This window comes from Petromyzon marinus, chromosome 75 (genome assembly GCF_048934315.1).
Source record: "Petromyzon marinus isolate PM22_M1 ecotype Great Lakes invasive population chromosome 75, UKy_Petmar_22M1.pri1.0, whole genome shotgun sequence".
Taxonomy (NCBI): Eukaryota; Metazoa; Chordata; class Hyperoartia; order Petromyzontiformes; family Petromyzontidae; genus Petromyzon; species Petromyzon marinus.
In genome coordinates this window covers 8,225,180-8,249,682 of record NC_133741.1, presented here as the reverse complement: position 1 = coordinate 8,249,682, position 24,503 = coordinate 8,225,180, and positions in this window count along the sequence as shown.

Genomic DNA, 24,503 nt, shown 5'->3' with positions numbered 1-24,503 from the left:
AGTTTGTCGGTTTCTGTGTGAGGTGAGTTTGTGGGTGTCTGTGTGAGGGGAGTCTGTGGGTCTCTGTGTGGTGAGTTTGTGGGTTTCTGTGTGAGGCGAGTCTGTGGATCTCTGTGTGTGTCTGTGTGAGGTGAGTCTGTGGGTCTCTGTGTGTGTCTGTGTGTGGTGAGTCTGTGTGTCTCTGTGTGAGGTGAGTCTGTGGGTGTCTGCGTGAAGTGAGTGTGGGTAAATGTGTGAGGTGTGTTTGTGGGTCTCTGTGTGGTGTGTTTGTGGGTCTCTGTGTGATGAGTGTGTGGGTCTCTGTGTGTGTCTGTGTATGATGAGTCTGTGGGTGTCTGTGTGAGGTGAGTCTGTGGGTCTCTGTGTGAGGTGAGTATGTGGTTCTCTGTGTGAGGTGGGTCTGTGGGTCTCTGTGTTTGTGTGTGTGAGGTGAGTCTGTGGGTCTCTGTGTGTGTCTGTGTGTGGTGAGTCTGTGGGTCTCTGTTTGTGGTGAGTCTGTGGGTCTCTGTGTGGTGAGTTTGTGTGTATGTGTGTGGCGAGTGTGTGGGTCTCTGTGTGATGAGTCTGTGGGTGTGTGTGTGAGGTGATTGTGGATCTCTGTGTGAGGTGAGTTTGTGGGTCTCTTTGGCTTCAGCAGAAGTTGTTTGAAAGGCGACGATGATGAAGCTGAAGCAGCTGAAATTTGAGAAGCTGCCGTCTCCTTCACGTCTCGTACTCTGAGGAAGCACGTGGTGATTGCGACGTCACCGGTGATATCACAGTGCGAGGGACGTGACCACGCCCCCTTCAGCCACGCCCCTCCAAGTGACGTGACAGTGCGAGTCCACACCCCCGGAAGCCGCCTCCCGCCCCTCCTTTTTGGGCGTCCCCTCCACCTCCACCCCCAGCTTCGACTTGCGCTTCCGGTCGGGGCGAATGGCGGCGATGGCGGGAAAATTCTGAACCCTGTCTGGGGCTCCTCGAGGTCGACTCAGCCTGAAGATGCCGATACTAGGCTCTGTGTGAGGTGAGTTTGTGGGTGTCTGTGTGAGGTGATTCTGTGGGTCTCTGTGTGTGTCTGTGTGAGATGAGTCTGTGTGTGTCTGTGTGAGGTGAGTCTGTGCGTGTCTGTGAGGTGAGTCTGTGGGTTTCTGTGTGAGTTGAGTCTGTGGGTCTCTGTGTGAGGTGAGTTTGTGGGTATCTGTGAGGTGAGTTTGTGGGTGTCTGTGTGAGGGGAGTCTGTGCGTCTCTGTGTGAGGTGAGTGTGGGTGTCTGTGTGAGGGGAGTCTGTGCGTCTCTGTGTGAGGTGAGTGTGGGTGTCTGTGTGAGGTGAGTCTGTGGTTCTCTATGTGGTGAGTCTGTGGGTCTCTGTGTGAGGTGAGTTTGTGGGTCTCTGTGAGGTGAGTCTGTCGGTTTCTGTGTGAGGTGAGTTTGTGGGTTTCTGTGTAAGGTGATTCTGTGGGTCTCTGTGTGAGGTGAGTCTGTGGGTGTCTGTGCGAGGTGAGTTTGTGGGTCTCTGTGTAAGGTGAGTCTGTGGGTCTCTGTGTGGTGAGTCTGTGTGAGGTGAGTCTGTGGGTGTCTGTGTGAGGTGAGTGTGTGTGTCTGTGTGAGGTGAGTGTGTGTGTCTGTGTGAGGTGAATTTGTGGGTCTCTGTGTGTGGTGAGTCTGTTGGTCTCTGTGTGTGTCTGTGTGAGGTGAGTCTGTGGGTGTCTGTGAGGTGAGTCTGTGGGTCTCTGTGAGGTGAGTCTGTGGGTCTCTTTGTGAGGTGAGTTTGTCGGTTTCTGTGTAAGGTGAGTCTGTGAGTCTCTGTGTGAGGTGAGTCTGTGGGTGTCTGTGTGAGGTGACTTTGTGGGTGTCTGTGTGGTGAGTTTGTGGGTATCTGTGAGGTGAGTCTGTGCATCTTTGTGTGAGGTGAGTGTAGGTGTCTGTGTGTGGTGAGTCTGGGTCTCTGTGTGTGTCTGTGTGAGGTGAGTGTGTGTGTCTGTGTGAGGTGAGGGTGTGTGTCTGTGAGGTGAGTCTGTGGGTCTCTGTGTCGTGAGTCTGTGTGAGGTGAGTCTGTGGGTGTCTGTGTGAGGTGAGGGTGTGTGTCTGTGTGAGGTGAGTCTGGGTCTCTGTGTGAGGTGAGTTTGTGGGTCTCTCTGTGTGGTGAGTCTGTGGGTCTCTGTGTGTGTCTGTGTGAGGTGAGTGTGTGTGTCTGTGTGAGGTGAGTCTGGGTCTCTGTGTGACTGAGTTTGTGGGTTTCTGTGTAAGGTGAGTCTGTGGGTGTCTGTGTGAGGTGAGTTTGTGGGTCTCTGTGTCGTGAGTCTGTGTGAGGTGAGTCTGTGGGTCTCTGTGTGAGGTGAGTCTGTGGGTGTCTGTGTGAGGTGAGTCTGTGGGTGTCTGTGTGAGGTGAGTTTGTGGGTCTCTGTGTGTGGTGAGTCTGTGGGTCTCTGTGTGTGTCTGTGTGAGGTGAGTCTGTGGGTCTCTGTGTGAAGTGAGTATGTGGGTTTCTGTGTGAGTTGAGTTTGTGGGTTTTTGTGTAAGGTGAGTCTGTGGGTCTCTGTGTGAGGTGAGTCTGTGGGTGTCTGTGTGAGGTGAGTTTGTGGGTCTCTGTGTGGTGAGTCTGTGTGAGGTGAGTCTGTGGGTGTCTGTGTGAGGGGAGTCTGTGCGTCTCTGTGTGAGGTGAGTGTGGGTGTCTGCGTGAGGTGAGTTTGTGAGTCTCTGTGTGTGTCTGTGTGAGGTGAGTCTGTGGGTCTCTGTGTGGTGAGTCTGTGTGAGGTGAGTCTGTGGGTGTCTGTGTGAGGTGAGTGTGGGTGTCTGTGTAAGGTGAGTTTGTGGGTATCTGTGAGGTGAGTTTGTGGGTCTCTGTGTGTGTCTGTGTGAGGTGAGTCTGTTGTTCTCTATGTGGTAAGTATGTGGGTCTGTGTGCATGTGAGGTGAGTTTGTGGGTATCTGTGAGGTGAGTCTGTCGGTTTCTGTGTGAGGTGAGTTTGTGGGTTTCTGTGTAAGGTGAGTCTGTGGGTCTCTGTGTGAGGTGAGTCTGTAGGTGTCTGTGTGAGGTGAGTTTGTGGGTGTCTGTGTGAGGGGAGTCTGTGTCTCTCTGTGTGAGGTGAGTGTGGGTGTCTGTGTGAGGTAAGTTTGTGGGTTTCTGTGTAAGGTGAGTCTGTGGGTCTCTGTGTGAGGTGAATCTGTGGGTCTCTGTGTGGTGAGTCTGTGTGAGGGTGAGTCTGTGGGTGTCTGTGTGAGGTGAGTGTGGGTGTTTGTGTAAGGTGAGTTTGTGGGTATCTGTGAGGTGAGTTTTTGGGTCTCTGTGTGTGTCTGTGTGAGGTAAGTCTGTTGTTCTCTATGTGGTAAGTCTGTGGGTCTGTGTGCGTGTGAGGTGAGTTTGTCGGTTTCTGTGTGAGGTGAGTTTGTGGGTTTCCGTGTAAGGTGAGTCTGTGGGTGTCTGTGTGAGGTGAGTTTGTGGGTGTCTGTGTGAGGGGAGTCTGTGGGTCTCTGTGTGGTGAGTTTGTGGGTCTCTGTGTGAGGCGAGTCTGTGGATCTCTGTGTGTGTCTGTGTGAGGTGAGTCTGTGGGTCTCTGTGTGTGTCTGTGTGTGGTGAGTCTGTGTGTCTCTGTGTGAGGTGAGTCTGTGGGTGTCTGCGTGAAGTGAGTGTGGGTAAATGTGTGAGGTGTGTTTGTGGGTCTCTGTGTGGTGTGTTTGTGGGTCTCTGTGTGATGAGTGTGTGGGTCTCTGTGTGTGTCTGTGTATGATGAGTCTGTGGGTGTCTGTGTGAGGTAAGTCTGTGGGTCTCTGTGTGAGGTGAGTATGTGGTTCTCTGTGTGAGGTGGGTCTGTGGGTCTCTGTGTTTGTGTGTGTGAGGTGAGTCTGTGGGTCTCTGTGTGTGTCTGTGTGTGGTGAGTCTGTGGGTCTCTGTTTGTGGTGAGTCTGTGGGTCTCTGTGTGGTGAGTTTGTGTGTATGTGTGTGGCGAGTGTGTGGGTCTCTGTGTGATGAGTCTGTGGGTGTGTGTGTGAGGTGATTGTGGATCTCTGTGTGAGGTGAGTTTGTGGGTCTCTTTGGCTTCAGCAGAAGTTGTTTGAAAGGCGACGATGATGAAGCTGAAGCAGCTGAAATTTGAGAAGCTGCCGTCTCCTTCACGTCTCGTACTCTGAGGAAGCACGTGGTGATTGCGACGTCACCGGTGATATCACAGTGCGAGGGACGTGACCACGCCTCCTTCAGCCACGCCCCTCCAAGTGACGTGACAATGCGAGTCCACACCCCCGGAAGCCGCCTCCCGCCCCTCCTTTTTGGGCGTCCCCTCCACCTCCACCCCCAGCTTCGACTTGCGCTTCCGGTCGGGGCGAATGGCGGCGATGGCGGGAAAATTCTGAACCCTGTCTGGGGCTCCTCGAGGTCGACTCAGCCTGAAGATGCCGATACGAGGCTCTGTGTGAGGTGAGTTTGTGGGTGTCTGTGTGAGGTGATTCTGTGGGTCTCTGTGTGTGTCTGTGTGAGATGAGTCTGTGTGTGTCTGTGTGAGGTGAGTCTGTGCGTGTCTGTGAGGTGAGTGTGGGTGTCTGTGTGAGGGGAGTCTGTGCGTCTCTGTGTGAGGTGAGTGTGGGTGTCTGTGTGAGGTGAGTCTGTGGTTCTCTATGTGGTGAGTCTGTGGGTCTCTGTGTGAGGTGAGTTTGTGGGTCTCTGTGAGGTGAGTCTGTCGGTTTCTGTGTGAGGTGAGTTTGTGGGTTTCTGTGTAAGGTGATTCTGTGGGTCTCTGTGTGAGGTGAGTCTGTGGGTGTCTGTGCGAGGTGAGTTTGTGGGTCTCTGTGTAAGGTGAGTCTGTGGGTCTCTGTGTGGTGAGTCTGTGTGAGGTGAGTCTGTGGGTGTCTGTGTGAGGTGAGTGTGTGTGTCTGTGTGAGGTGAGTGTGTGTGTCTGTGTGAGGTGAATTTGTGGGTCTCTGTGTGTGGTGAGTCTGTTGGTCTCTGTGTGTGTCTGTGTGAGGTGAGTCTGTGGGTGTCTGTGAGGTGAGTCTGTGGGTCTCTGTGAGGTGAGTCTGTGGGTCTCTTTGTGAGGTGAGTTTGTGGGTATCTGTGAGGTGAGTCTGTGCGTCTCTGTGTGAGGTGAGTGTGGGTGTTTTGTGTGAGGTGAGTGTGTGGGTCTCTGTGTGATGAGTCTGTGGGTGTCTGTGTGAGGTGATTGTGGATCTCTGTGTGAGGTGAGTCTGTGGGTCTTTTTGGCTTCAGCAGAAGTTGTTTGAAAGGCGACGATGATGAAGCTGAAGCAGCTGAAGTTTGAGAAGCTGCCGTCTCCTTCACGTCTCGTACTCTGAGGAAGCACGTAGTGATTGCGACGTCACCGGTGATGTCACAGTGCGAGGGACGTGACCACGCCCCCTTCAGCCACGCCCCTCCGAGTGACGTGACAGTGCGAGCCCACACCCCCGGAAGCCGCCTCCCGCCCCTCCTTTTTGGGCGTCCCCCCCACCTCCACCCCCAGCTTCGAGTTCCGCTTCCGGTCGGGGCGAATGGCGGCGATGGCGGGAAAATTCTGAACCCTGTCTGGGGCTCCTCGAGGTCGACTCAGCCTGAAGATGCCGATACGGGGCTCTGTGTGAGGTGAGTTTGTGGGTGTCTGTGTGAGGTGATTCTGTGGGTCTCTGTGTGTGTCTGTGTGAGATGAGTCTGTGTGTGTCTGTGTGAGGTGAGTCTGTGGGTCTCTGTGTGTGTCTGTGTGAAGTGAGTCTGTGGGTGTCTGTGTGTGGTGAGTCTGGGTCTCTGAGTGTGTCTGTGTGAGGTGAGTCTGTGCGTGTCTGTGTGTGGTGAGTCTGTGGGTTTCTGTGTGAGTTGAGTCTGTGGGTGTCTGTGTGAGGTGAGTTTGTGGGTGTCTGTGTGAAGGGAGTCTGTGGGTGTCTGTGTGAGGTGAGTTTGTGGGTGTCTGTGTGGTGAGTTTGTGGGTATCTGTGAGGTGAGTCTGTGCATCTTTGTGTGAGCTGAGTGTAGGTGTCTGTGTGTGGTGAGTCTGGGTCTCTGTGTGTGTCTGTGTGAGGTGAGTGTGTCTGTGTGAGGTGAGTTTGTGGGTGTCTGTGTGAAGGGAGTCTGTGCGTCTCTGTGTGAGGTGAGTGTGGGTGTCTGTGTGAGGTGAGTGTTGGTGTCAGTATAAGGTGAGTTTGGGGTATCTGTGAGGTGAGTTTGTGGGTCTCTGTGAGGTGAGTCTGTCGGTTTCTGTGTGAGGTGAGTTTGTGGGTTTCTGTGTGAGGTGATTCTGTGGGTCTCTGTGTGAGGTGAGTCTGTGGGTGTCTGTGTGAGGTGAGTTTGTGGGTGTCTGTGTGAGGGGAGTCTGTGGGTCTCTGTGTGGTGAGTTTGTGTGTCTGTGTGAGGTGAGTTTGTGGGTATCTGTGAGGTGAGTCTGTGCGTCTCTGTGTGAGGTGAGTGTGGGTGTCTGTGTGAGGTGAGTTTGTGGGTTTCTGTGTAAGGTGAATCTGTGTATCTCTGTGTGAGGTGAGTCTGTGGTTCTCTATGTGGTGAGTCTGTGGGTCTCTGTGTAAGGTGAGTCTGTGGGTCTCTGTGTGGTGAGTCTGTGTGAGGTGAGTCTGTGGGTGTCTGTGTGAGGTGAGTGTGTGTGTCTGTGTGAGGTGAGTGTGTGTGTCTGTGTGAGGTGAATTTGTGGATCTCTGTGTGTGGTGAGTCTGTTGGTCTCTGTGTGTGTCTTGTGTGAGGTGAGTCTGTGGGTGTCTGTGAGGTGAGTCTGTGGGTCTCTGTGAGGTGAGTCTGTGGGTCTCTTTGTGAGGTGAGTTTGTGGGTATCTGTGAGGTGAGTCTGTGCATCTCTGTGTGAGGTGAGTGTGGGTGTTTTGTGTGAGGTGAGTCTGTCGTTCTCTATGTGGTGAGTCTGTGTGTGATGAGTCTGTGCGTCTCTGTGTGTGGTGAGTCTGTGGTTCTCTGTGTGATTTGAGTGTGGGTGTCTGTGTGTGGTGAGTCTGTGGGTCTCTGTGTGAGGTGAATCTGTGGGTCTCTGTGTTTGTCTGTGTGAAGTGAGTATGTGGTTCTCTGTGTGATGAGTGTGTGGGTCTCTGTGTGTGTGTCTTGTGTATGATGAGTCTGTGGGTGTCTGTGTGAGGTGAGTCTGTGGGTCTCTTTGTGGTGAGTCTGTGGGTCCCTATGTGGTGAGTTTGTGGGTCTGTTTGTGTGTTTGTGAGGTGAGTCTGTTGGTCTCTGTGTGAGGTGAGTGTGGGTGTCTGTGTGAGGTGAGTCTGTGGTTTCGCTATGTGGTGAGTCTGTGGGTCTCTGTGTGAGGTGAGTCTGTGGGTCTCTGTGTGGTGAGTTTGTGGGTCTCTGTGTTTGTCTGTGTGAGGTGAGTCTGTGGGTATCTGTGTGTGTCTGTGTGTGGTGAGTCTGTGGGTCTTTGTGTGTGTCTGTGTGTGGTGAGTCTGTGGGTGTCTGTGTGTTGAGTGTTGGTAAATGTGTGAAGTGTGTTTGTGGGTCTCTGTGTGGTGAGTCTGTGGGTCTCTGTGTGAGGTGAGTCTGTGGATCTCTGTGTGTGTCTTTGTGTGGTGATTCTGTGTGTCTCTGTGCGAGGTGAGTCACTGGGTGTCTGTGTCAAGTGAGTGTGGGTGTCTGTGTGTGGTGAGTCTGTGGGTGTCTGTGTGAGGTGAGTCTGTTGGCCTCTGTGTTTGTTTGGGTGAGGTGCGTCTGTGGGTCTCTGTGTGATGAGTTTGTGGGTCTCTGTGTGATGAGTGTGTGGGTCTCTGTGTGTGTCTGTGTATGATGAGTCTGTGGATGTCTGTGTGAGGTGAGTCTGTGGTTCTCTGTGTGAGGTGGGTCTGTGGGTCTCTGTGTGGTGAGTCTGTGGGTCCCTATGTGGTGAGTTTGTGGGTCTCTGTGTGGTGAGTTTGTGGGTCTCTGTGTGGTGAGTCTGTGTGTGTCTGTGTGTGGTGAGTCTGTGGGTCTTTGTGTGTGTCTGTGTGTGGTGAGTCTGTGGGTGTCTGTGAGTTGAGTTTGGGTAAATGTGTGAAGTGTTTTTGTGGGTCTCTGTGTGGTGAGTCTGTGGGTCTCTGTGTGAGGTGAGTCTGTGGGTCTCAGTGTGATGAGTCTGTGGGTCTCTGTGAGAGGTGGGTCTCTGTGTTTGTCTGTGTGAGGTGGGTCTGTTGGTCTCTGTGTTTGTCTGTGTGAGGTGAGTCTGTGGGTCTCTGTGTGTGTCTGTGTGTGTGTCTGTGTGTGGTGAGTCTGTGCGTCTCTGTGTGAGGTGAGTCTGTGGGTGTCTGTGTGATTTGAGTGTGGGTGTCTGTGTGTGGTGAGTCTGTGGGTCTCTGTGTTTGTCTGTGAGTTGAGTATGTGGTTCTCTGTGTGATGAGTCTGTGGATGTCTGTGTGAGTTGAGTTTGGGTAAATCTGTGAGGCGTGTTTGTGGGTCTCTGTGTGGTGAGTCTGTGGGTCTCTGTGTGAGGTGAGTCTGTGGGTCTCTGTGTGATGAGTTTGTGGGTCCCTGTGTGATGAGTGTGTGGGTCTCTGTGTGTGTCTGTGTATGATGAGTCTGTGGATGTCTGTGTGAGGTGAGTCTGTGGTTCTCTGTGTGAGGTGGGTCTGTGGGTCTCTGTGTTTGTCTGTGTGAGGTGAGTCTGTGGGTCTCTGTGTGTGTCTGTGTGTGTGTCTGTGTGTGGTGAGTCTGTGCGTCTCTGTGTGAGGTGAGTCTGTGGGTGTCTGTGTGATTTGAGTGTGGGTGTCTGTGTGTGGTGAGTCTGTGGGTCTCTGTGTTTGTCTGTGAGTTGAGTATGTGGTTCTCTGTGTGATGAGTCTGTGGATGTCTGTGTGAGTTGAGTTTGGGTAAATCTGTGAGGCGTGTTTGTGGGTCTCTGTGTGGTGAGTCTGTGGGTCTCTGTGTGAGGTGAGTCTGTGGGTCTCTGTGTGATGAGTTTGTGGGTCCCTGTGTGATGAGTGTGTGGGTCTCTGTGTGTGTCTGTGTATGATGAGTCTGTGGATGTCTGTGTGAGGTGAGTCTGTGGTTCTCTGTGTGAGGTGGGTCTGTGGGTCTCTGTGTTTGTCTGTGTGAGGTGAGTCTGTGGGTCTCTGTGTGGTGAGTCTGTGGGTCTCTGTGTGAGGTTAGTCAGTGGGTCTCTGTGTGAGTTGAGTTTGTGGGTCTCTGTGTGTCTGTGTGAGGTGAGTTTGTGGGTCTCTTTGTGTGTCTGTGTGAGGTGAGTCTGTGGGTCTCTGTGTGAGGTGAGTCTGTGGGTCTCTGTGTTTGTCTGTGTGTGGTGAGTCTGTGGGTCTCTGTTTGTGGTGAGTCTCTGGGTGTCTGTGTGAGGTAAGTGTGGGTGTCTGTGTGTGGTGAGTCTGTGGGTCTCTGTGTGAGGTGAGTCTGTGGGTCTCTGTGTGTGTCTGTGTGAGGTGAGTCTGTGGGTATCTTTGTGTGGTGAGTCTGTGGGTGTCTGTGTGTTCTGAGTCTGTGGGTGTCTGTGTGTGGTGAGTCTGTGTGTCTCTCTGTGAGGTGAATCTGTGGGTCTCTGTGTGAGGTGAGTCTGTGGATCTCTGTGTGTGTCTTTGTGTGGTGATTCTGTGTCTCTGTGCGAGGTGAGTCACTGGGTGTCTGTGTCAAGTGAGTGTGGGTGTCTGTGTGTGGTGAGTCTGTGGGTGTCTGTGTGAGTTGAGTTTGGGTAAATGTTTGAGGTGTGTTTGTGGGTCTCCGTGTGGTGAGTCTGTGGGTCTCTGTGTGAGGTGAGTCTGTGGGTCTCTGTGTGTGTCTGTGTGAGGTGAGTCTGTGGGTCTCTGTGTGAGGTGGGTCTGTGGGTCTCTGTGTGGTGAGTCTGTGGGTCCCTATGTGGTGAGTTTGTGGGTCTCTGTGTGGTGAGTTTGTGGGTCTCTGTGTGGTGAGTCTGTGTGTGTCTGTGTGTGGTGAGTCTGTGGGTCTTTGTGTGTGTCTGTGTGTGGTGAGTCTGTGGGTGTCTGTGAGTTGAGTTTGGGTAAATGTGTGAAGTGTTTTTGTGGGTCTCTGTGTGGTGAGTCTGTGGGTCTCTGTGTGAGGTGAGTCTGTGGGTCTCAGTGTGATGAGTCTGTGGGTCTCTGTGAGAGGTGGGTCTCTGTGTTTGTCTGTGTGAGGTGGGTCTGTTGGTCTCTGTGTTTGTCTGTGTGAGGTGAGTCTGTGGGTCTCTGTGTGTGTCTGTGTGTGTGTCTGTGTGTGGTGAGTCTGTGCGTCTCTGTGTGAGGTGAGTCTGTGGGTGTCTGTGTGATTTGAGTGTGGGTGTCTGTGTGTGGTGAGTCTGTGGGTCTCTGTGTTTGTCTGTGAGTTGAGTATGTGGTTCTCTGTGTGATGAGTCTGTGGATGTCTGTGTGAGTTGAGTTTGGGTAAATCTGTGAGGCGTGTTTGTGGGTCTCTGTGTGGTGAGTCTGTGGGTCTCTGTGTGAGGTGAGTCTGTGGGTCTCTGTGTGATGAGTTTGTGGGTCCCTGTGTGATGAGTGTGTGGGTCTCTGTGTGTGTCTGTGTATGATGAGTCTGTGGATGTCTGTGTGAGGTGAGTCTGTGGTTCTCTGTGTGAGGTGGGTCTGTGGGTCTCTGTGTTTGTCTGTGTGAGGTGAGTCTGTGGGTCTCTGTGTGGTGAGTCTGTGGGTCTCTGTGTGAGGTTAGTCAGTGGGTCTCTGTGTGAGTTGAGTTTGTGGGTCTCTGTGTGTCTGTGTGAGGTGAGTTTGTGGGTCTCTTTGTGTGTCTGTGTGAGGTGAGTCTGTGGGTCTCTGTGTGAGGTGAGTCTGTGGGTCTCTGTGTTTGTCTGTGTGTGGTGAGTCTGTGGGTCTCTGTTTGTGGTGAGTCTCTGGGTGTCTGTGTGAGGTAAGTGTGGGTGTCTGTGTGTGGTGAGTCTGTGGGTCTCTGTGTGAGGTGAGTCTGTGGGTCTCTGTGTGTGTCTGTGTGAGGTGAGTCTGTGGGTATCTTTGTGTGGTGAGTCTGTGGGTGTCTGTGTGTTCTGAGTCTGTGGGTGTCTGTGTGTGGTGAGTCTGTGTGTCTCTCTGTGAGGTGAATCTGTGGGTCTCTGTGTGAGGTGAGTCTGTGGATCTCTGTGTGTGTCTTTGTGTGGTGATTCTGTGTCTCTGTGCGAGGTGAGTCACTGGGTGTCTGTGTCAAGTGAGTGTGGGTGTCTGTGTGTGGTGAGTCTGTGGGTGTCTGTGTGAGTTGAGTTTGGGTAAATGTTTGAGGTGTGTTTGTGGGTCTCCGTGTGGTGAGTCTGTGGGTCTCTGTGTGAGGTGAGTCTGTGGGTCTCTGTGTGTGTCTGTGTGAGGTGAGTCTGTGGGTCTCTGTGTGAGGTGTGTATGTGGTTCTCTGTTTGAGGTGGGTCTGTTGGTCTCTGTGTGTGCTGAGTCTGTGGGTCTCTGTGTGATGAGTCTGTGGGTCTCTGTGTGGTGAGTCTGTGGGTCTCTGTGTGTGTATGTGTGTGGTGATTCTGTGGGTGTCTGTGTGAAGTGAGTGTGTGTGTATGTGTGTGGTGAGTCTGTGGGTGTCTGTTTGAGTTGAGTTTGGGTAAATGTGTGAGGTGTGTTTGTGGGTCTCTGTGTGGTGAGTCTGTGAGTCTCTGTGTAAGGTGAGTCTGTGGGTCTCTGTGTGAGGTGAGTCTGTGGGTCTCTGTGTGAGATGAGTATGTGGCTCTCTGTGTGAGGTGGGTCTGTTGGTCTCTGTTTGTCTGTGTGAGGTGAGTCGGTGGGTCTCTGTGTGGTGAGTCTGTGCGTCTCTGTGTGAGGTGAGTCTGTGGGTGTCTGTGAGTTGAGTTTGGGTAAATGTGTGAGGTGTGTTTGTGGGTCTCTGTGTGAGGTGTGTATGTGGTTCTCTGTGTGAGGTGGGTCTGTTGGCCTCTGTGTTTGTTCGTGTGAGGTGAGTATGTGGGTCTCTGTGTGTGTCTGTGTGTGGTGAGTCTGTGGGTCTCTGTGTGTGTATGTGTGTGGTGAGTCTGTGGGTGTCTGTGTGAGTTGAGTTTGGGTAAATGTGTGAGGTGTGTTTGTGGGTCTCTGTGTGGTGAGTCTGTGGGTCTCTGTGTGAGGTGAGTCTGTGGGTCTCTGTGTGTGTCTGTGTATGATGAGTCTGGCTGTCTGTGTGAGTTGAGTCTGTGGGTCTCTGTGTGTGTCTGTGTGTGTCTGTGTGTGGTGAGTCTGTCCGGCAAAACAACCCCCTACCTCCTCGCGGTGCCGGACGGGCAACTCTGTCGTGGACAGCGCTGTGGGGGGAGATCCAATTTTGATTGGCTCCTCCCCTCATGGCATATGTATCCACCACAGGGGCTAAACGGGGGCTCTGGACGGGTGCGAGGGGCTGGTAACCCCTCCACCTTCAATTAATTACCACGAAACTACGAATTAAACTTAAATATGTAACAACTAAGCTTGTGCCGGAGGCCCCGGGGGGCCAGGCGTCTATGACGTCTCCTGGCCAAACCCCAATTGGCGGAGCCAGGAGATTGAATACCTACCCTCGGGGCTACTCCAGAAACAACGAAAAGCCACTACGGTTGGCCACGTGGAATGTTCGAACGCTCACTGCCGAGGAGAGGCTGCCACTCCTCTGTCGGGAGCTGGACCGGTACCGCCTGGATCTATGCGGCATTCAGGAGGTCCGGTGGACCGGCTCTGGCTCCTGCCACCATGAGGGGTGGACAGTCCTCTACTCGGGGCAGCAGACTGCCAAACAACAGGGTGTGGGTCTTCTTTTGAACAAAAGAATGAAGGGGGCGTGGGAGCGTGGCGGTGAGGTGTGGGAAGCTGTAAGCCCCAGGCTACTTTGGGCTCGCCTTCCCATCAACAGGAGGCGAGGAATGGTGGTCGTGGTTACTTATGCCCCCACCGAAGATGAACATCCGTGGAGGGATGCAGGCAAAGCCGATGAGTCAGATGCCTTCTATGACCTCCTGTCACAGGTGCTGGCTAAAGTGGCCCCTCGGGATAGAGTCATCATGTTGGGTGACTTCAATGCCCGAGTTGGTCATGATACTGGCACCTGGCCTGGAGTGATTGGAGGGCATGGGCCAGATCAGCTCAATAACAACGGTAGGAGGCTGCTAGATTTTTGTGCAGCCCATGGGCTTGTAATTACCAACACGCTGTTCCGGCATCGGCGCATCCACACAACATCATGGATGCATGCCGGGTCCAAGCAAGAACATCTGCTGGACTACATAGTGACGGACCAGCGAATGCGAGCCCATGTCCTTGACACCAGGACCTACCGTGGAGCTGATCTGCCCTCTGACCATCGACTAGTCATCTGTAAGATGCGCCTGCCATTCTTCCACTCCGGTGGTGGGTGTACACCCAGGACCCCATTCCAACCTAAAGTGGCCTGGTCTCAGTTATCTGATGAAAGTTGCAAGCGAGAATTTCATCATCGCTTGCGGCTGGGATTGGCATCGTCCCCGACTCCTCCTGATGTCGAGGGTAAATGGGCGAGGTTTAGGACTGTGACTCATGCAGCTGCAATGGCTGCTTTGGGTACGCGGTCCAGACCTCCCCAGACACCCTGGATGACAGAGGAGTTGTTCACGATGGTTGAGAAAAAGCGACAGGCCCACTGTCATCGGCTACAGAGTCCCACGTCAGAGAATGAGGAGGCTTACCGCAGCCTTCGCTCGGAGGTTCGGAGAGCCGTGAGGCGCTGCAAGGATGGGTGGTGGTCGCGGGTTGCTGAGGAGATGGAGTCTGCCTCAGTGGCCCGTGATCACAAATCTCTATTTAACTCCATCAAAAAAGTAACCTGCAGCGCCACACCTATTACCATCATTAGGGGAAAAAACGGCGATCCAATTTCCGACCCCCAGGAACAGGTTCGCAGATTTGCTGAGCATTTCTGTGAGGTCCTGGGGGAGGGAAAATCCCTCAGCCAGGAAAACATCGTGGCACAAAGTGAGGATGACCATGCTGAGGCTGCGGTGCCTCAAATATTGGATGAAGTCACCCCCTGTGAGTGGCTGGCTGAGGTGCCATCTGCTGAGGAAGTATTGAAGGCGATTCGGAGTCTGAGACCAGGAAAGGCAGCGGGCAGAGATGATCTTCCAAGCGAAATGCTGAGGGAGGGTGGCGTTTGTGCACAGACTGCCCTATATGACATCATAACAACAGTCTGGACCACTGGACGGGTTCCGCAGGATTGGAAGGATGCCCTGGTGGTCCCCCTTTTTAAGAAGGGGGACCGCACAGACTGTAACAACTACAGGGGCATCTCACTCCTCAGTGTGCCGGGAAAGGTCCTGGCAAGGATTATTCAGCATCGCCTTGCCAGGCACGCTGAGGAGAGGCTTGCGGAGCCCCAATGCGGTTTCAGGAAAGGGCGGTCCTGCACAGATGCCATATTTTCTGTCCGTCTGCTACAGCAGAGGTGTAGGGAATTCCAACAAGACCTACATCTCTGCTTTATTGACCTGGTCAAGGCCTATGATACCATCAGTAGGCCTGGGCTCTGGGTCGTTCTTCGTGCTTTTGGAGTACCTGACCCTCTGCTCACGATCATTAAGGACCTTCATGATGGTGAGCGGGCCCGGGTAAAACTACGTGGCCGGGAGTCAGAGCCATTCCCTGTACACCTTGGGGTGCGACAGGGATGTCCTCTGGCTCCCACATTATTTAACATCTATTTTGACCACGTAGTTCGTGAAGCCTTCAATAGCTGTACCGGGGGAATCTCCATATGGTACAGATATAATGGGAGGCTAATCGATGCCCGGGTGCGGTCAAGGGATGGCTCCCTATTGCTCAACCACGTTATGTATGCTGATGACTTGGTAATAGCTGCTCAGTCAGAGGAGGAGTTGGAGACGCTGCTGCTGAGACTGGAGCGTGCCACTAAGAGGTGGGGCCTTACCATCAGCCCCACCAAAACCAAGCACCTGCCTGGGTATTTTGTACCATCGGACACTCCACCCCCACAACTCCCAATCGGTGATGGGGCAGTTGTGGAGAGAGTGGAGAGTTTCCCATACCTGGGCAGTGTGCTTATGACTGGCACCAGTTTAACAGCAGAGGTTTCACTCCGAATCAGTCGAGCGGCAATATCTTTTCATCGGTTGCGTAACGCTGTGTGGAAGCTACCTGGTCTGTCGCTCCGCACTAAGCTTCAGGTCTTCTCGGCCACGGTCATTCCCTCCCTTCTCTACGCTTGCGAAACGTGGACCCCCCTAATGGAACATCTTCGCCGGTTAGAAACATTTAGGCTGGCCTGCCTACGATCCATCCTGGGTTTAACCAGACTGGATTGTGTGAGGAGCTCACAAATCCTTGAAAGATCTGGGCAGGGTCCCATCGGTGAGCTCCTCCGGCAGGCAAGGCTGCGATGGCTGGGTCATGTAGCCCGCATGCCCAGCCACCGCATGCCGAAACAGCTTTTGTTTGGCCGGATTGAGGGGGCTAAGCGGGCGCGGCACGGGCTAGAGAAGAGATGGAGTGATGTGGTACAGGAGGACGTGGAGCTGAGTGGACTTGCCGATGACTGGTACCAGCGGTGTCAAGATCGGCCTCTGTGGAGGAGGCTCGTGAAGGATGCTACTGGGCAGTTGGAGGCAGTCGCCCTCCAACAACAACGGAGGGCGGAGGAGCGACGCTCACAACAGCGAGCGGAGCGCCGGGTGGCTAAAGCACAGCAGGTTGGCACAGTAGGGGGCACAGGTGGTGCATCAGCCAGTCATCTCAGTCAGTCGACCCGTGGCACCTGGGTCTGCCCCGTGACCTCCTGCCAGCGGGCGTTCGACACTTCACGTGGCCTCAGGGTGCACATAGCCTGGCACAAGCGTCGTGGTGACGTCACCGCCACTTAGTGGCGAATGGCGGTTGTTGTTGTTGTTGTTGTGGTGAGTCTGTACGTCTCTGTGTGAGGTGAGTCTGTGGGTGTCTGTGTGAGTTCAGTTTGGGTAAATGTCTGAGGTGTGTTTGTGGGTCTCTGTGTGAGGTGAGTCTGTTGGCCTCTGTGTTTGTTTGGGTGAGGTGCGTCTGTGGGTCTCTGTGTGTGGCGAGTCTGTGGGTCTCTGTGTGTGTATGTGTGTGTTGAGTCTGTGGGTGTCTGTGTGAGTTGAGTTTGGGTAAATGTGTAAGGTGTGTTTGTGGGTCTCTGTGAGGTGAGTTTGTGTGTCTCTGTGTGGTGAGTCTGTGTGTGTCTGTATGTGATGAGTTTGTGTGTGTCTGTGTGTGATGAGTTTGTGGGTCTCTGTGTGTGATGAGTTTGTGGGTCTCTGTGTGAGGTGAGTCTGTGGGTCTCTGTGTGTGTCTCTCTGTGTGTCTCTGGATCTCTGTGTGTCTCTATGGGTCTCTGTCTATCGCTATGGGTCTCTGTATGTCTCTATGGGTCTCTATAGGTCTCTGTCTATCTCTATGGGTCTCTGCGTGTGGGGCTCACGATCATCATCATCATCCAAAATATTCTCTTGCAGTCTATCACGAAGCTATGTGTGTCGGTGTTGTTGTGTGTGTCACAGTAGGGGGCACAGGTGGTGCATCGGCCAGTCAGTCGACCCGTAGCACCTGCTGGGTCTGCCCCGTGACCTCCTCCTCATGCACCTAGCCTGGCACAGCAGTCAACCCACGGCACCTGCTGGGTCTGCCTCGTGACCTTCAAGTGCACCTAGCCTGGCACAGCAGTGAACCCATGGCACCTGCTGGGTATGTCCCGTGGCTATCGCACACGCACACACACGCATGGATATCACACACACACACGCGCGCCGGTGGTGTTGGCTACGTTGTTTATTGAGTTTCGCTACAGACACGGACAGAGAGACACCAACGCGGTCATAGCGACAGACACAGCAGCAGTGGTGCAGCAGCCTGCAATCATCTCAGGCACCATCATCAGCATTACCACCACCACCATCATCATTACCGCCACATGGCAGTAGCAGCAGATGGCTCATGCACAGGGGCAGCTGCCACTGGGGGTGCCCCGAGGCTATAGGACCCACACAGCAGCTGACTCACACACAGGGACAGCTGCCTCTGGGGGTGCCCCCTAGGCTACAGCACCACACAGCAGCCTCGCACACAGGGACAGCTGCTACTTGGAGTGCCCCTAGGCTATAGGCACCACACAGCAGCAGACTCACACACAGGGACAGCTGTCACTGGGGGTGCCCCCTAGGCTACGGCACCACACAGCAGCAGCAGCAGACTCGCACACAGGGACAGTTGTCACTGGGGGTGCCCCCTAGGCTACAGCACCACACAGCAGCAGCAGACTCACACACAGGGACAGCTGCTGCTGGGGGTGCCCCCTAGGCTATAGGACCCACACAGCAGCAGCAGCAGACTCACAGGGACAGCTGCCACTGGGCGTGCCACAAGACCACACAGCAGCAGCTGACTCACAACACAGGGGCAGCTGCCGCTGGGGGTGCCCCCTATGCTACAGGACCACACAGCAGCAGCAGCAGACTCACACACAGGGACAGCTGCCCCCTCCCCGTGTGGCAGAGGAGGGGAACGCTGGAAAATTAAAGTGCAGTCCTCTCTAGTCACGTACACGCGCGCACACACACACCTGAGTTAAATTCCCGCTCGCCAGTATGGGTGGGAATCCAACGCGGGTCAGTGCCAGGTTCGTAGTAGTACGGGCACAGCGCAAACCACTACAGCACTCATGGAGACAGACACACACACAGAGATACACAGACACACACAACAACCGCCATTCGCCACTGGAGTGGAAAATATGGCATCTGTGCAGGACCGCCCTTTCCTGAAACCGCATTGGGGCTCCGCAAGCCTCTCCTCAGCGTGCCTGGCAAGGCGATGTTGAATAATCCTTGCCAGGACCTTTCCCGGCACACTGAGGAGTGAGATGCCCCTGTAGTTGTTACAGTCTGTGCGGTCCCCCTTCTTAAAGAGGGGGACCACCAGGGCATCATTCCAATCCTGCGGAACCCGTCCAGTGGTCCAGACTGTTGTTATGATGTCATATAGGGCAGTCTGTGCACAAACGCCACCCTCCCTCAGCATTTTGCTTGGGAGATCATCTCTGCCGGCTGCCTTTCCTGGTCTCAGACTCCGGATCGCCTTCAGTACTTCCTCAACAGATGGCACCTCAGCCAGCCACTCACAGGGGGGGACTTCTTCCAATATTTGAGGCACCGCAGCCTCAGCAGGGTCATCCTCACTTTGTGCCACGATGTTTTCCTGGCTGAGGGATTTTCCCTCCCCCAGGACCTCAGAAATGCTCAGCAAATCTGCAAACCTGTTTCTGGGGGTCAGAGATTGGTTCACCGTTTTTCCCCTAATGATGGTAATAGGTGTGGCGCTGCAGGTTACTTTTTGGATGGAGTTAAATAGAGATTTGTGATCACGGGCCACTGAGGCAGACTCCATCTCCTCAGCAACCCGCGACCACCACCCATCCTTGCAGCGCCTCACGGCTCTCCGAACCTCCGAGCGAAGGCTGCGGTAAGCCTCCTCATTTTCTGACTTTGGATACTGTAGACAATTAGAATGGGCCTGTCGCTTTGTCTCAACTATCCTGAACACCTCCTCTGTCAGCCAGGGTCTCTGGGGAGGTCTGGACCGCACTCAAAGCAGCCATTGCAGCTGCATGAGTCACAGTCCTAAACCTCGCCCATTTACCCTCGACATCTGGAGGATTGGGGGACGATGCCAAGCCCAGCCGCAAGCGATGACGAAATTCTCGATTGCAACTTTCATCAGATAACTGAGACCAGGCCACTTTAGGTTGGAATGGGGTCCTGGGTGTACACCCACCACCGGAGTGGAAGAATGGCAGGAGCATCTTACAGATGACTAGTCGATGGTCAGAGGGCAGATCAGCTCCACGGTAGGTCCTGGTGTCAAGGACATGGGCTCGCATCTGCTGGTCCGTCACTATGTAGTCCAGCAGATGTTCTTGCTTGGACCCGGCATGCATCCATGATGTTGTGTGGATGCGCCGATGCCGAAACAGCGTGTTTGTAATTACAAGCCCATGGGCTGCACAAAAATATACCAGCCTCCTACCGAGACACACAGAGATACACAGACTCACTCCCCACAGAGACACACAGACATGCAGAAACAGACACATAAAACTCGCTCCCCACAGAGACACAGACACATAGACACACACAAAACTCGCTTCCCACAGACACACACAGACTTGCTCCCCACAGAGAGAGACAGACACACACAGAGACACACAAGATTCGCTCCCCATAGAGACACAGAGACTCGCTCCCCACAGACACAGACTCGCTCCCCACAGAGACACACGGAGACTTGCTCCGCACAGAGACACACACACAGAGAGACACACAGAGACTCGCTCCCCACAGAGACACACACACAGAGAGACACAGACACACACAGAGACTCGCTCCCCACAGAGACACACGAAGACTTGCTCCGCACAGACACACGGAGACTTGCTCCGCACAGATACACAGACTTGCTTCCCACAGAGAGACACACACACAAGACTCGCTCCCCACAGAGACACACAGACACACACACAGAGAGACACAGACACACAGAGACACACAGGCACACACACAGAGACTCGCTCCTCACAGAGACACACACACACACAGACACACACAGAGACTCGCTCCCCACAGAGACACACAGACATACACACAGATAGACACAGACACACACACAGACACACACAGAGAGACACAGACACACAGAGACTCGCTCTCCACAGAGACACACACACACAGAGACACAGGCACTCGCTCCCCACAGAGAGACACACACACACAGAGACTCGCTCCCCACAGAGAGACACACACAGAGACTCGCTCCCCAGAGAGAGGCACACACACAGACACACACACAGACACGCACAGAGACTCGCTCCCCACAGAGAGAGACACACAGAGACTCGCTCCCCATAGAGACACACACAGACACACACAGAGACACACACAGAGACTCGCTCCCCACAGAGAGACACACACATAGACACTTTCTGCTGCTCCCACTTAAGAAGCCATCACAATCAAATAAATAACCCTCCCACCCACCCGCCCGATGCCCCGTCACACTACGTCAAGTATACTACCACTACTCACACCTCCCCCCGAAGCTACGAGACTACATCACGTCACCATCCCTACTCAACTCACCAGCTACCCCGACCCACCGACGCACACCACCACATCAAGTATACACCGGCCACACGCATCTTGTGGGGAGGGGTGGCGACGTGGATAATATTTACAAGTGGCAGGCGGGAATTGAGGAATCTGTGCGGCGTTTGAGAGGCGAGGGAGTTTCCGCCGCTTTGGGGTGATGTTCCAGGACGAGTGGGGGTGGTGGTGATGATGGCGATTGTGGTGATTGATGGTGGTGACGATGATGTTGATGGTGGTGATTGTGGTGACGATGGTGGTGATTATGATGGTGGTGATTGTGATGATGATGATGATGGTGATGATGATGATGGTGGTGATGATGGTGATGATGGTGGTGATGATGGTGGTGATGGGTTCAAATGGAACAGGCCCTGGCTAGCTCAGCTGATGCTCGTTAACCCCGAGACTCCCATATCGTGCAGGGGGCGGGGTCTAACAGTATAGGGGCGGGGCTAGCAGTTTAAGGGCGGACCTAAAGTTTGTGGGGGCGTGACTAGGATAGTTAGGGGGGTGGGGCTACTGTTTAGGGGAGGGGCTAGGGGAGTTGAGGGTGGGGCTAGTGTTTCAGGGAAGGGCCAGGGGAGTTGAGGGTGGGGTTAGGAGAGGGGCTCTGGGAGTTGAGGGTGGAGTCAGTGTTTGGGGGAGGGGCCGGGGGAGTTGAGGGCGGGGTTAGTGTTTGAGGGAGGGGCCAGGGGAGTCGAGGGCGGGGTTGGTGTTTGGGGGAGGAGCCATCGGGGTTAAGGGCGGGGTTAAGGGCAGGGTTAGTGTTTGGAAGCAGGGCCAGGGGAGTCTAGGGCGGGGTTAGTGTTTGGGGGAGGGGCCATCGGGGTTAAGGGCAGGGTTAGTGTTTGGAGGCAGGGCCAGGGGAGTCTAGGGCGGGGTTAGTGTTTGGGGGAGGGGCCATCGGGGTTAAGGGCGGGGTTAGTGTTTGGAGGCGGGGCCAGGGGAGTCTAGGGCGGGGTTAGTGTTTGGGGGAGTGGCCATCGGGGTTAAGGGCGGGGTTAGTGTTTGGAGGCGGGGCCAGGGGAGTCTAGGGCGGGGTTAGTGTTTGGGGGAGTGGCCATCGGGGTTAAGGGCGGGGTTAGTGTTTGGAGGCGGGGCCAGGGGAGTCTAGGGCGGGGTTAGTGTTTGGGGGCGGGGTTAGGGGGGTTGGGGGAGGGGCCGCCTCAGGTGGAGAAGTCGCTGGAGCGACGGCGGCTGCCCATCTTGGACCTGGGGTGGGTGGGGGGGGGTCACAGAGAGAGTTCAGAGGGGGCTAGACCACAGCGTGTCTCGTCACTGTTCTGGCGTGAGTCCACCCCCGTGAGTCTCTCACCGTTAGTCTCTCACCGTGAGTCTCTCACCGTGAGTCCACCCCCGTGAGTCTCCCCCCGTGAGTCCACCCCCGTGAGTCCACCCCCGTGAGTCTCTCACCGTGAGTCTCTCACCGTGAGTCTCCCCCCGTGAGTCTCTCACCGTGAGTCTCTCCCCTGTGAGTCCACTCCCGTGAGTCTCCCACCGTGAGTCTCTCACCGTGAGTCTCTCACCGTGAGTCTCTCACCGTGAGTCTCTCACCGTGAGTCTCCCCCCGTGAGTCTCTCACCGTGAGTCTCTCACCGTGAGTCTCTCACCGTGAGTCCACCCCCGTGAGTCCACCCCCGTGAGTCTCTCCCCGTGAGTCTCTTACCGTGAGTCTCTCCCCGTGAGTCTCTCACCGTGAGTCACTCACCGTGAGTCTCCCCCCGTGAGTCTCTCACCGTGAGGCTCTCACCGTGAGACTCTCACTGTGAGTCTCTCACCGTGAGTCTCTCACCGTGAGTCTCTCACCGTGAGTCTCTCCCCTGTGAGTCCACCCCCGTGAGTCTCTCACCGTGAGTCACTCACCGTGAGTCTCTCACCGTGAGTCTCTCCCCTGTGAGTCCACCCCCGTGAGTCTCTCACCGTGAGTCTCTCACCGTGAGTCTCTCCCCTGTGAGTCCACCCCCGTGAGTCTCTCACCGTGAGCCTCTCACCGTGAGTCTCTCCCCTGTGAGTCCACTCCCGTGAGTCTCCCACCGTGAGTCTCTCACCGTGAGTCTCTCACCGTGAGTCTCTCACCGTGAGTCTCTCACCGTGAGTCTCCCCCCGTGAGTCTCTCACCGTGAGTCTCTCACCGTGAGTCCACCCCCGTGAGTCCACCCCCGTGAGTCTCTCACCGTGAGCCTCCCCCCGTGAGTCTCTCACCGTGAGTCACTCACCGTGAGTCTTTCACCGTGAGCCTCTCACCGTGAGTCTCTCACCGTGAGTCTCCCCCCGTGAGTCTCTCACCGTGAGTCTCTCACCGTGAGACTCTCACCGTGAGTCTCTCACCGTGAGTCTCTCACCGTGAGTCTCTCACCGTGAGTCTCTCACCGTGAGTCTCTCACCGTGAGTCTCTCCCCTGTGAGTCCACCCCCGTGAGTCTCTCACCGTGAGTCTCTCACCGTGAGTCTCTCACCGTGAGTCTCTCCCCTGTGAGTCCACCCCCGTGAGTCTCTCACCGTGAGTCTCTCACCGTGAGTCTCTCCCCTGTGAGTCCACCCCCGTGAGTCCCTCACCGTGAGTCTCTCACCGTGAGTCTCCCCCCGTGAGTCTCCCCCCGTGAGTCCCTCACCGTGAGTCTCTCACCGTGAGTCTCCCCCCGTGAGTCTCTCACCGTGAGGCTCTCACCGTGAGTCCACCCCCGTGAGTCTCTCACCGTGAGTCTCTCACCGTGAGTCTCTCACCGTGAGTCCACCCCCGTGAGTCTCCCCCCGTGAGCTCTCACCGTGAGTCTCTCACCGTGAGTCCACCCCCGTGAGTCTCTCACCGTGAGTCCACCCCTGTGAGTCTCTCACCGTGAGTCTCCCCCCGTGAGTCTCTCACCGTGAGTCTCTCACCGTGAGTCCACCCCCGTGAGTCTCTCACCGTGAGTCTCCCCCCGTGAGTCTCTCACCGTGAGACTCCCACCGTGAGTCTCTCACCGTGAGACTCTCACTGTGAGTCTCCCACCGTGAGTCTCTCACCGTGAGTCTCTCACTGTGAGTCTCTCACCGTGAGTCCACCCCCGTGAGTCCACCCCCGTGAGTCTCTCACCGTGAGTCTCCCCCCGTGAGACTCTCACCGTGAGTCTCCCCCCCCGTGAGTCTCTCACCGTGAGTCTCTCACCGTGAGTCCACCCCCGTGAGTCTCTCACCGTGAGTCTCTCACCGTGAGTCTCTCACCGTGAGTCTCTCACCGTGAGTCTCTCACCGTGAGTCTCCCCCCGTGAGTCCCTCACCGTGAGTCTCTCACCGTGAGTCTCCCCCCGTGAGTCTCTCACCGTGAGTCTCTCACCGTGAGTCCACCCCCGTGAGTCTCTCACCGTGAGTCTCTCACCGTGAGTCTCTCACCGTGAGTCCACCCCCGTGAGTCTCCCCCCGTGAGCTCTCACCGTGAGACTCTCACCGTGAGTCCACCCCCGTGAGTCTCTCACCGTGAGTCCACCCCTGTGAGACTCTCACCGTGAGTCTCCCCCCGTGAGTCTCTCACCGTGAGTCTCTCACCGTGAGACTCTCACTGTGAGTCTCCCACCGTGAGTCTCTCACCGTGAGACTCTCACTGTTAGTCTCTCACCGTGAGTCCACCCCCGTGAGTCCACCCCCGTGAGTCTCTCACCGTGAGTCCCCCCCCCCGTGAGTCTCTCACCGTGAGTCTCTCACCGTGAGTCCACCCCCGTGAGTCTCTCACCGTGAGTCTCTCACCGTGAGTCTCTCACCGTGAGTCTCTCCCCTGTGAGTCCACCCCCGTGAGTCTCTCACCGTGAGTCTCTCACCGTGAGTCTCTCCCCTGTGAGTCCACCCCCGTGAGTCTCTCACCGTGAGTCTCTCACCGTGAGTCTCCCCCCGTGAGTCCCTCACCGTGAGTCTCTCACCGTGAGTCTCCCCCCGTGAGTCTCTCACCGTGAGGCTCTCACCGTGAGTCCACCCCCGTGAGTCTCTCACCGTGAGTCTCTCACCGTGAGTCTCTCACCGTGAGTCCACCCCCGTGAGTCTCCCCCCGTGAGCTCTCACCGTGAGTCTCTCACCGTGAGTCCACCCCCGTGAGTCTCTCACCGTGAGTCCACCCCTGTGAGTCTCTCACCGTGAGTCTCCCCCCGTGAGTCTCTCACCGTGAGTCTCTCACCGTGAGTCCACCCCCGTGAGTCTCTCACCGTGAGTCTCCCCCCGTGAGTCTCTCACCGTGAGACTCCCACCGTGAGTCTCTCACCGTGAGACTCTCACTGTGAGTCTCCCACCGTGAGTCTCTCACCGTGAGACTCTCACTGTGAGTCTCTCACCGTGAGTCCACCCCCGTGAGTCCACCCCCGTGAGTCTCTCACCGTGAGTCTCCCCCCGTGAGACTCTCACCGTGAGTCTCCCCCCCCGTGAGTCTCTCACCGTGAGTCTCTCACCGTGAGTCCACCCCCGTGAGTCTCTCACCGTGAGTCTCTCACCGTGAGTCTCTCACCGTGAGTCTCTCACCGTGAGTCTCTCACCGTGAGTCTCCCCCC